General features: G+C 42.2%; 1 pseudogene; it reads right to left on the minus strand.

Moving 5' to 3' along the window:
- Window positions 1–10520: 10520 nt before the first annotated feature.
- On the minus strand, window positions 10521–10618 carry LOC120106989 (annotated as a pseudogene).
- Between the last annotated feature and the right edge of the window lie 1011 nt (window positions 10619–11629).

Consider the following 11629-nt stretch of genomic DNA (forward strand, 5'->3'; position numbering starts at 1 on the left):
TCATGAGGTCATCCATGACATCGCCCTCCAGGCCACCTCACCCCTTTGCATGCGTGACACGTGGCGGAGCAGGACATCTCTCTTCCTTGCATGTGTGACATGTGTCCTGGCAGGACACCTCACAGGACACCTCATAGGGACACCTCACCTTCTTCTTGGCCTATAAATAGGCCACCCCTCTTCCTTCTTCCCAACACATGGAGAGCACCAGAGAAAGAGAGTGAGAGGAGAGAGTAGTTCTGAAGGTGAAAGCCCAAGAAGGAGTTCTTGAGCTGTGAAGGTCCATCTTCTTCCTTCTCCCTTTCAGCCAACCTTCTGCCTCCCTGCGAGCTAGCACTCCCCGGGAAGCTGATCATTCCGGAGCTTCGCGTGGACGAGTCATCGAGGCCGGACGCTTGTGCGGCTGCGAAGCATCCTTGAAGGAACCCCCTTCTAAAGGTAAGAGATCTGATCTCTTTTATGGTTGAGATATGATCTCAATCTTCAAATCACAAGAAATTGTGATTTATGCATATTGATTTGAATTACACAATCCTCGGGATCTGAGGGCTTTGTGATATATGGTGTCAAAGCAAAGGATTAGTGGAGACTATCCGATTCTCGGGAACTCTCACGCGTGATCGTGTGACGAAGCGTGGCTCTCCACCCGGGGGCTCATATGATGAGTGCTTTGATAGGCACGCGCGGGTGTCACCCTATGTATTGGGACTGAGCCTGCGCCACATGTGATGTGCAGTTGAAGACTGTCTTCGACTGGTACCAGAGTTAAAATATCTAAAATATCAAGCATGTTTTTGGTTAAAATGTTTAACCCGTTCTTTCTGCATAAAAATTTTCTGAAATTCATGCTTAGCCCTCTGCACGCACACCATCAGTGGTATCAGAGCCCGTCCAGGTTCTTTGTAATATCAAATATCTATGCAAGATGTGATCTTTTACATATGATGTAAACTAATTATATTATTTCATTATGTTATTCATATGATGAATGAACATGTTTGTTTGCATGATTAACTTGAATCTTAAAAGTGTTTTAACGATTTAAAGTTACGGAGCATGCAAAACAAAGATAAGACATGAATAATGTAATATACTTAATTATGAATTGAGTAATGATATAGATCCTAGACTTTAAATGTGATTTGAATGTCTAAGACATTGCATAATTCATGGGGTAATGGGTTAGCTAAATCAAATCCAAATGATTTGGACTCAATGGTTGAAATCAAACTTGGTAGAGTAGTTGATCTAATCTAATTAAAGTTGTTTCTTAGATTGGGTCAAGATTGCTCTTGATCTTTGCAATAGTTGTAGTTGATCAAGTCCATGTCTTTGATTAGACCAAATGGATGTTGATTTAGGCTTCGTGGTTGAGCTTGAGTTATGATATTGATCGAATTGAAATTGATAAACCAGCTGGTGTCAAAGGCAACTGTAATCAGTAGGTTTTTAATTGGGAGCTACTTGCTGGGTTTCGGTCCAGTCAAGTTAATGGCATACCCTTCCGCTGATCTCACTTACCTGGCTATCTTGGTGAATCTCTTTTGATCAGATCTCTGATTGACTCTAATTGACCCATGCCTGTAAGAAAATCAGTTGGACTGATTTAGGTGCACTGACTTGAATCTATTTCCTATGATACCTGACTTATGAAGTCAGTGGGAGGATTTGGATTGAGTCAGCTTTTTATTATAAAAATCTTCTAAATTATTAGGTCCATAAAATGATATGGTTAATGGAGATGACCACGTCATAGCCTCCCATTAGTTGTGTGATAATGAGTCCAATACGTCTATATACATTGGAGGCGCGTGCGCGCACTGGTGCGTATCGGCCATTGGAATTGTCATACAATAATGATGAGTCGGTTGCAACTATTGGAATGGGTGGTCCGGTTGGATACCGGCCAAAGTCGGGCTTGACCATCTATTAGATAGTTTGCATTGATTGCTACATGTTAATGGTTGGACCTGACCGGGACTTTTAGTAGTGTCGATATACGCCCGCTGAAGTGCTTCCTGGGGCAGAATGATCACTAGAAGTTGTTTAGTTGAAGCAATTTGTTATGAACCTACCTTTAGGTGTATTTGGGTTGATACCGACCAAAGTCGGGCCCAGGTATAGCCTATTGGATTCTAGTGCCCACTAAAGAATTAAGAGTAATTCTTCGGATTAGAGGTAGAGGCTCCTGATTCGTATAAAATAGTGGAAGGATCTTTAGACTAAAATCCATGTCTTTAGATTAATTGATTCATTTACTAATAAGGCCATGGTTTTATCCTTTATGCAGAAATGTCCTCTTATAAGTTCCCCCTATCACTATTGGATAGTGATGAGCCGACTAGACCTTTGATTAAGAATCAGGCTAACTCGAGTGCTAATGAGAGAAATCAGCAAAGAGTTGCTGGTCAAGGTGGTTATATGATAACACCTTATAATTTCTCTGTATGTGATATGATGACTTGGGTATTGGATACCGGAAGTCCTTTTAATATCTGTAATACGTTGAAAGGACTGCAAGTCATTGAGAATTTTGGTAACAATGAGAAATTCCTAAATGTTGGAGATGAAAGAACTGTTCCAGTTCTTGCATTAGGTAATATTCAAATTGTTTCAAATTCTCACATAATTGCCCTTGGTGAATGTCACTATTGTCCTAGTTTCTTAATGAATGTCATTTCCGTTGGTCATTTGGCCTTAAACGGTTATGAAATTTGTATAAAGAAGGATTATTATGATATCATTATGAATGGTGTTACAGTAATCAATGGACGATTAAACAATGGCATTTATGTATTGTCACAACCTGTTAGTGTAATGTACACTACAAGTAAACGCCCTAGATCTGATGATGTCTCTGATATCTACCTTTGGCATTGTAGGCTAGGTCATATTAACAAGAACAGGATCAACAGGTTGGCCTCACTGGATATTTTAAATATTAATGATTGTGAATCATTACCTACCTGTGAGTCTTGTCTTCTTGGAAAAATGACCAAGTCGCCTTTTACTGGAAAAGGTATACGAGCTGGTGCTGTATTAGGTCTTGTACATTCGGATGTATGTGGACCTATGAGCACTAGTGCAAGAGGTGGATACAGCTATTTCATTACATTTACCGACGACCTATCTCGGTATGGGTATGTGTTTCTTATGAAACACAAGTATGAATCATTTGAAATGTTCAAATTATACCGTAATGAAGTAGAGAAACAAACTGGACAGTGTATTAAGATACTTCGATCTGATCGAGGTGGTGAATACCTCTCCAGTGATTTCTTGACATATCTGGAGGAGAATGGGATTCTCTCTCAGTGGACCCCTCCCGGAACACCGCAGCATAATGGTGTGTCTGAAAGGAGGAATCGGACTCTGTTGGATATGGTCCGATCCATGATGGGGTTTACAGTTTTGCCCTTATCATTTTGGGGTTATGCACTTGAGACCGCTTGTTATATTCTTAATAGAGTTCCCAGTAAATCTGTGACTAAAACTCCATATGAGATATGGACCGGTCAAAAGCCTGTACTCTCTCACCTTAAAGTTTGGGGGTCTCCAGCCTACGTCCGTCGTTTGAAAGCAGATAAACTGGAAGCTAGGTCGGAAGAATGTCTTTTTGTCGGCTACCCAAAAGAAACCAAAGGGTATTATTTCTACCAGGTTAATGAACAAAGGTTGTTCGTCAGCAATAGAGCTGTCTTCTTGGAGAAGAAATTTCTTGGTGAAAGAACGAACAGCTCTAAGGTTGAGCTTGATGAAGTTCAACAGGTAGAGGATCAGACAACTAGAACTGAACCGTTAGAGTCTGATTTGATTGGATCAAACTCAGAACCCATTAAGGTTGCACCCGTTAGGCGATCCGGTAGAGTACCGCATCAACCGGATAGATACTATGGTTTTCTTGTCCGGGACGATGATCCCATTGGTCTCGATGAGAACGATGAGGATCCCGTCACCTATATGGATGCTATGCAAAGGTCTGACTCTGATAAATGGCTTGGAGCCATGGAATCTGAAATGGAGTCCATGAAGGTCAATGATGTATGGACATTGGTTGACCCACCCGAAGGATTTAAACCCATAGGGTGTAAGTGGATTTTCAAACGGAAAAGAGGTGCAGACGGAAAGGTGGAAACCTATAAAGCTCGTCTGGTTGCCCAGGGATTTCGTCAGCGTTATGGTATTGACTATGACGAAACGTTTTCGCCTGTGGCAATGCTGAAATCCATTCGGATCATGCTTGCGATTGCGGCCCATCTGGACTTTGAGATCTGGCAGATGGATGTTAAAACCGCTTTTCTAAATGGAGATTTAGAGGAACAGGTGTATATGATACAGCCTGAAGGTTTTATTTCTGCAGATGAGTCTAAGGTGTGTAGGCTGCAAAAGTCCATATATGGACTAAAGCAGGCATCTCGGAGTTGGAACATTCGTTTTGACAGGGTTATCAAAACTTATGGCTTCGTTAAGAACGAAGAGGAACCTTGCATATACAAATGGGCTAATGGTACGGTAGTCTTATTTCTTGTACTGTATGTGGATGATATTCTCCTAATAGGGAATGACATTGCTGCACTACAGGGAGTAAAAATATGGCTTTCATCACAATTCTCCATGAAGGATTTGGGAGAAGCATCCTACATCCTTGGGATGAAGATCTATAGAGATAGATCTAGGAGGTTGCTCGGTCTGTCCCAATCCATGTACATAAATACTGTGCTGAAACGTTTCAGCATGGAAAATTCCAAGAAAGGCTATCTTCCGATAGGTCATGGAATTACTCTTTCTAAAGGAGATTGCCCCACAACTCCCCAAGAAAGAGAGCGTATGAGTAGAATTCCATATGCCTCTGCTGTGGGATCTATTATGTATGCTATGACTTGTACTAGACCAGATGTGGCGTATTCACTAGGAGTAGTGAGTAGGTACCAATCTGACCCAGGAGAAAGCCACTGGAAAGTTGTAAAGACTATCCTCAAGTATTTGAGAAATACTAAGGATAAGTGGCTTGTTTATGGAGATACTGAGTTGAGACTTGTCGGTTATACCGATTCAAGTTTTCAATCAGACCGTGATGATAGCAAGTCTGTGTCTGGTTATGTTTTTACCCTGTATGGTGGGGCTGTCTGTTGGAAGAGTTCCAAGCAGACTACTATAGCGGACTCTGTGTGCGAGGCGGAGTACATTGCGGCATTGGATGCGGCAAAGGAAGCTGTGTAGCTGCGGAAGTTCATTGCTGAGCTCGGAGTTGCACCCTCCCTTAGTGGACCAGTCCTTGTCTATTCGGATAGCACTGGTGCCATCGCTCAGGCCAAGGAACCAAGAGCTCACCAGCGCACCAAGCACATTCTGCGCAGATATCACCTGGTTCGTGAGATAGTAGAACGAGGTGACGTTGATCTTCAAAAGATTGACGGGAAGGATAACTTAGCCGACCCCTTCACTAAGGCCCTCAGTGTAAAGGAGTTTGACCATCATTACTTGAAGATGGGTATACGATACTGTACTGATTGGCTTTAGTTCAAGTGGGAGTTGTTGGAAATTATGTCCTAAATCCAATCAATTGTTGATTGTAAATGTATTTGAATCAATTATAAATAACATGGTATTTATTCATCACCAGAACATCTTCACAAACTCCGATGTGATGAAGTCCTTAGGACTGCTTTGTGTAATGAAATATGATTTTGTCACACAGGTCCTTAAATGTTCATGACCGTATGATATACTATTAATAGGACGATAGTATTATCGGGCGTAGGTCATTGTGTATCATATTTGTTGGTTGTCTTCCAAACCAAAGAGTATAGAGATACTAGTATGGTATACAAGTGAATGGTAGTGTACGTTCACTGAACGTGACCAATTGACGGACTCTCTCTTGTCAAGAGTTGTTCCGAGTGGATATGGGTATATGTATCCTTTAGACCTGAGATTGCAACCGGTGGCTTGCAAGCAACTCACTGTACTTTGGTGCCGGACTACCTGAATTTCTAATCCAGCGATGAAAGGTTTCTGGGTCCAGTCAAGTACTTGTGGTAGTCAGTTGCAGATCAAGATGGGATTGACCTCCCTTAGAAATAAGGGTGAATGCCTTGTGTTTTCAATTAAGTAGTACCCTGGCCAGGGAAAGTCAAATCACTATCACTTGACTTATTGAATTGAAACATATTTCCGGATGGATCGTTTCAGGGTAGACAGACTCTAAACCCATCCTGGGCATTTTCTGGTCAAGAGGATGAATTATGCAGTAACCATAGTCCATAGGTTCTAGAATGTTGCTTTGCATCTATTCGGCCTATCCGGTCGTCGGGTCCCATTGCTAGATGGTTACTTCGATTAGTGCAGGAAGTGTTCTTGTACTACCGGCTTAGGTTCGAACCAGTGAGGTCACACGCTTAGAAGTTTCTGGATTGATCAAATGGCTGATTGACGATTGAGAATCGTCTAGAGGTAAAATAGTCAATGTGATTGACTGATTGCCCTAAGCAATTGTTGCTTGGAGAAGTTAATTGGTGATTAGATCACTGATTAGACTCAATTTGATTGAGTAATAGAGATTGGGCTTGACCAAATTCAAATATGATTTGAAGTTGGTAAAACCGTAATTGACACCAAAATTGGTTTGGTGAAAATGTCTAATTTGTCCCAACCAAATCAGATTTGGCTTGAGTCAAATTGGATTAAAATCAATTATGATCCTAGTATGACTAGGACTTCCTTCCCTATGTGGGACCCACATGCTGTATGTGGGACCCACGTCCTGCCTAGGTGGGACCCACATACTGTATGTGGGACCCATGTCCTGCTTAGGTGGGACCCACATACTGTATGTGGGACCCACATCCCGGCCACCTCACCCCTTTGCATGCGTGACACGTGGCGGAGCAGGACACCTCTTTTGCTTGCATGCGTGACACGTGGTGGAGCAGGACACCTCTTTTGCTTGCATGTGTGACATGTGGCGGGCCTGGACACCTCACACTCCTCCTGATGTCATCCATGACCTCATCTGCCTCATGAGGTCATCCATGACATCGCCCTCCAGGCCACCTCACCCCTTTGCATGCGTGACACGTGGCAGAGCAGGACATCTCTCTTCCTTGCATGTGTGACATGTGTCCTGGCAGGACACCTCACAGGACACCTCATAGGGACACCTCACCTTCTTCTTGGCCTATAAATAGGCCACCCCTCTTCCTTCTTCCCAACACATGGAGAGCACCAGAGAAAGAGAGTGAGAGGAGAGAGTAGTTCTGAAGGTGAAAGCCCAAGAAGGAGTTCTTGAGCTGTGAAGGTCCATCTTCTTCCTTCTCCCTTTCAGCCAACCTTCTGCCTCCCTGCGAGCTAGCACTCCCCGGGAAGCTGATCATTCCGGAGCTTCGCGTGGACGAGTCATCGAGGCCGGACGCTTGTGCGGCTGCGAAGCATCCTTGAAGGAACCCCCTTCTAAAGGTAAGAGATCTGATCTCTTTTATGGTTGAGATATGATCTCAATCTTCAAATCACAAGAAATTGTGATTTATGCATATTGATTTGAATTACACAATCCTCAGGATCTGAGGGCTTCGTGATATATGGTGTCAAAGTAAAGGATTAGTGGAGACTATCCGATTCTCGGGAACTCTCACGCGTGATCGTGTGACGAAGCGTGGCTCTCCACCCGGGGGCTCATATGATGAGTGCTTTGATAGGCACGCGCGGGTGTCACCCTATGTATTGGGACTGAGCCTGCGCCACATGTGATGTGCAGTTGAAGACTGTCTTCGACTGGTACCAGAGTTAAAATATCTAAAATATCAAGCATGTTTTTGGTTAAAATGTTTAACCCGTTCTTTCCGCATAAAAATTTTCTGAAATTCATGCTTAGCCCTCTGCACGCACACCATCATATGAACCCTTCTTTCTCCCATGATCGGACGGCCTGGTGATCATTGATGAGAGCACAAAAGTGTGATCTATACATCACTTAAATTAGTATTATTGCTAACAAATAATGATAAAATTGCCGCATTAATATTATATTTTTGTGAGGTGCAGGTGATCGGAAATCAAAGCTAAAATGCATATTGGGTTCAAAAAGATGTATCACTATAGGTGACCAGCCAACCGCATGGGTCGACCCCAGTTGCACACTAGGAGGAGGTCAAGTTCAGCCGTCTACTTCGTCGCAGCTTCAGTCTTCTGCAAGCCGGCATCTATTCAACGTCTCCGTCTGCGTGGAAGAAATGAGCATTCTCTTCTTTCCCCCATTTCAAAGGCTTTTGGAGTTCATCCCAGCCGTCACCCCCGCGTCCACACTTCTTCCTCCTAGCCGTCCGCCAAGCATCCTCCCACGCGTCCCAGCTTCGGTGATTAGGTCCCCGCGTCCACAATTCTTCCTCCCAGCCGTCCGTGATCAACCCCCTCAGATCGTGTCCGTGCAATTCCCAGCATGCCACGTCCGTGAACCAGAATCTCCCAAGATTCAGCCTCCGTCTTCCTCGCAGTCTACCTCTTCCGGATTAAGCAAGCGAATCACCCTCCCAGCAAAGTCCAGCCATCCACGCGTCTCAGCTTCCTTTGGCGATGATCCAGCACTCGTCCGCGCCCCATCTCCTGCATTCGATCCAGCCATTCAAATCCCAAACGCCAGCGGTCCAAGCTTCATCTTCAGCATGAGATCCCAACATCCCGAGATTTCCGCATTCAACCTCCTTCAATCGATCTTCAGCAGTTCCCAGATCTCGCAGTCCACACGTTCCAGCATCCTCAGATCCCGCAATCGGCCTTCTCGCGTCCGGGATACTCGGCATCTCCACGTATTCCGTGGGATCAGGGACTCATAGCAGCTTATAAGAGGGCTCCCTCGGCTGAAACGGATCATCCCTCATTCGGAAGATTTGAAAAAACAGAGAAGGGAAACAGGGGAGACCCTGTTTCCGAAAAAGAAAAAGAAAAAAAAAAAGAAAGAAAATGAAAGGGGGATTAATGTTTTCAATGAGCGGCTAATTTCTTAGGGAGGGTGATGGAGGAACCTTTGATGTATTGCTCTTTGAAGTAAACTCTAAACTTTTACTTTCAATGGTTTATATTTATTGATATGTTCTTGATTCATGCGTAGTTATTTCATAGATAGACTTTAATGGATTATGATTATTGATATATGGATTGCTTTAGTATTTGATTCGTCGTAGACGTAGAAAGCACGACGGATGCTTAGAAATTGAGTTCATATGTTCATGAAATGTATACCATGATTAGATCTATCTTACATTTAATCTTTAATCAAGAACCATAGAGTTTATTCCTTGAATGCAATATCATCAAGGGGGATTCCAGATCCCTACCATTTTTATTTCATTGAATTTTGTTTATTGTTCTTTGCATTTAATTTCTGAAAACCAAAACATCATTTTAATCCACAAATTTATTTAACTAAAAATTACATCTAAAAATTACGCTAATAATCTATAGATCGTTCCCTGAGGATTCGACCTCGGACTCCCGAGATTTTACTACTTGTGCGATTCTCCTGCACTTGGGAGAACAATTTTATTTTTGCATCAAGTTTTTGGCGCCGTTGCCGGAGAACGGCTTATTTATTAGTATAATTTTAGATTTAATCAGTATCTTATTATTTAGTCTTTTTCTTTCAAAAAAAAAAATTTTCTGCTGTTTTTATTTCCTGCACAGTCTGCATCAAACTCTGATATCTGAGTAATCCACCGTCTGATTGCACTCCAATTTCGTCGGCTGCTGTAGGACACATGTTTCTTTCATCTGAATGGTCTGATTGATATTCTGATACTTTTACGACCATTAAATTAATATAAACTTTGCTGCTGTCTGCTTTAAATTTTCTGTGTTTAATTTTTTTGTTTAGAATCAGAATTTTATTATCATCATATCTCATTAACCCTTGTTGCTACTTGAAAATTGATAAGAACTTTAAGAAAAGATCAAGGGTAATCATTAAAAATAAATAAATAAATAAATAAACTCTGAAATTTTGTATGCTAGGTTGGAATAGGGACAACACTGGACGTCTGAGTCGACAATCTTTTGACAATTCCTTAGATCACATTATTGAAACTTTTTCGCAAAATCTCAGATCTGGTGAGATGGCTGATGATGATGTAGGAAGTCACCATGGTAATGAAGGTAGACCCCCAGTTATGACACTTCGACAATACTTACATCCCACTAGGACTAGTCAACCTTCATGCATGATTATTCCTGAAAATGTAGGACACTTTGAAATCAAACCAGGAGTAATTCAATTGCTGCCAAAGTATCATGGAATGGAATCCGAGAACCCTTATCTTCATCTTAAGAATTTTGAGGAAATTAGTATCACATTTAGAGTGCCAAATGTATCGGAAGATGTCCTTAAATTAACCTTGTTTCCTTTTTCCTTGAAGGATAAAGCCAAAACATGGCTGAACTCCTTGAGACCAAGATCGTTAGGAACATGGCATGATATGCAAAGAGAATTCTTGAAAAAATTCTTTCCCGCACAAAGGACTAACTTTTTGAAAAGGCACATTAGTAATTTCCAGCAAAAAGACCATGAAACATTTTATGAATGCTGGGAGAGATTTAAAGATTTGCTTCTCTCTTGTCCTCATCATGGGTTTGAAACATGGAGAACCATTAGTTTCTTTTACGAAGGGTTTTCCCCACAGTTGAAACAATTTATAGAGACTATGTGCAATGGTCTATTTTTGGAAAAGCAACCCGATGAGGCATGGGACTATTTAGACTCTCTCGCAGAGACTGCACAATTATGGGATACAGGGGATAGAGTGAATAAACCTTTGCCTAAGCCTACTAGCATTCCACACGGGGGCCTTTACAACCTTAATACTCAGGATGATATTCAAGCTAAAATGGCAGCCCTTACTAGGAAGGTAGAGGAAATTGAACTTAGAAGGATTGAACCCGTCAAGACCGTAGAACATAACAGCGAGTGTTGTAGGATTTGCGAGATGCCTGGCCATCTCATCACTGATTGCCCCACAATACCCGCATTCAAGGAAGTCTTGCACGATCAGGCCAATGTTATGAATACCTATCAAAAATCTTTCAATAATTCTTTTTCGGGTACTTACAACCCTGGATGGAAGAACCATCCAAATTTCAGGTGGAGGAATGACCAACCTCAACAAGTATATAACCCAACTCCTCCACCTCCGCACCCTCATTATGCACATGCACCCCCTCAAAAATCCAGTCTCGAAGAAATTTTGCAATCTTTCATGCAAGGTCAAGCTAAAATCAATGATGAATTAAGAAATCAACTGACAACGCTGACCACTGCTTTAAGTGCTCAAGAGAAAGGCAAGCTACCAGCTCAACCACAACCTAATCCTCAAGTCTATGGCGGTAGCATGATGCGGTTGGATCCACTAGACCGCCTCGGACTTAATCATTTGGTTATTTTTGCTTTTGAGTCCTTGATGTTAATTTTATTTCAGCATAGCCTTGCTCGGGTTAGCCGACTTGGCCTTTATTAGAGTCGTTTTGGGTTTAGTTGTTTCTTGAATTCAATTAGATCAAGTCAAGTTAAGGGGTCAGGTAGCCACCTATAAATAGATGTGGTGAGCACCTATTTCAGTATGCAAAAATTGATTGAAAGGCTTTTGCC

Source organism: Phoenix dactylifera, unplaced genomic scaffold (assembly GCF_009389715.1).
Source record: "Phoenix dactylifera cultivar Barhee BC4 unplaced genomic scaffold, palm_55x_up_171113_PBpolish2nd_filt_p 000718F, whole genome shotgun sequence".
Classification (NCBI taxonomy): Eukaryota; Viridiplantae; Streptophyta; class Magnoliopsida; order Arecales; family Arecaceae; genus Phoenix; species Phoenix dactylifera.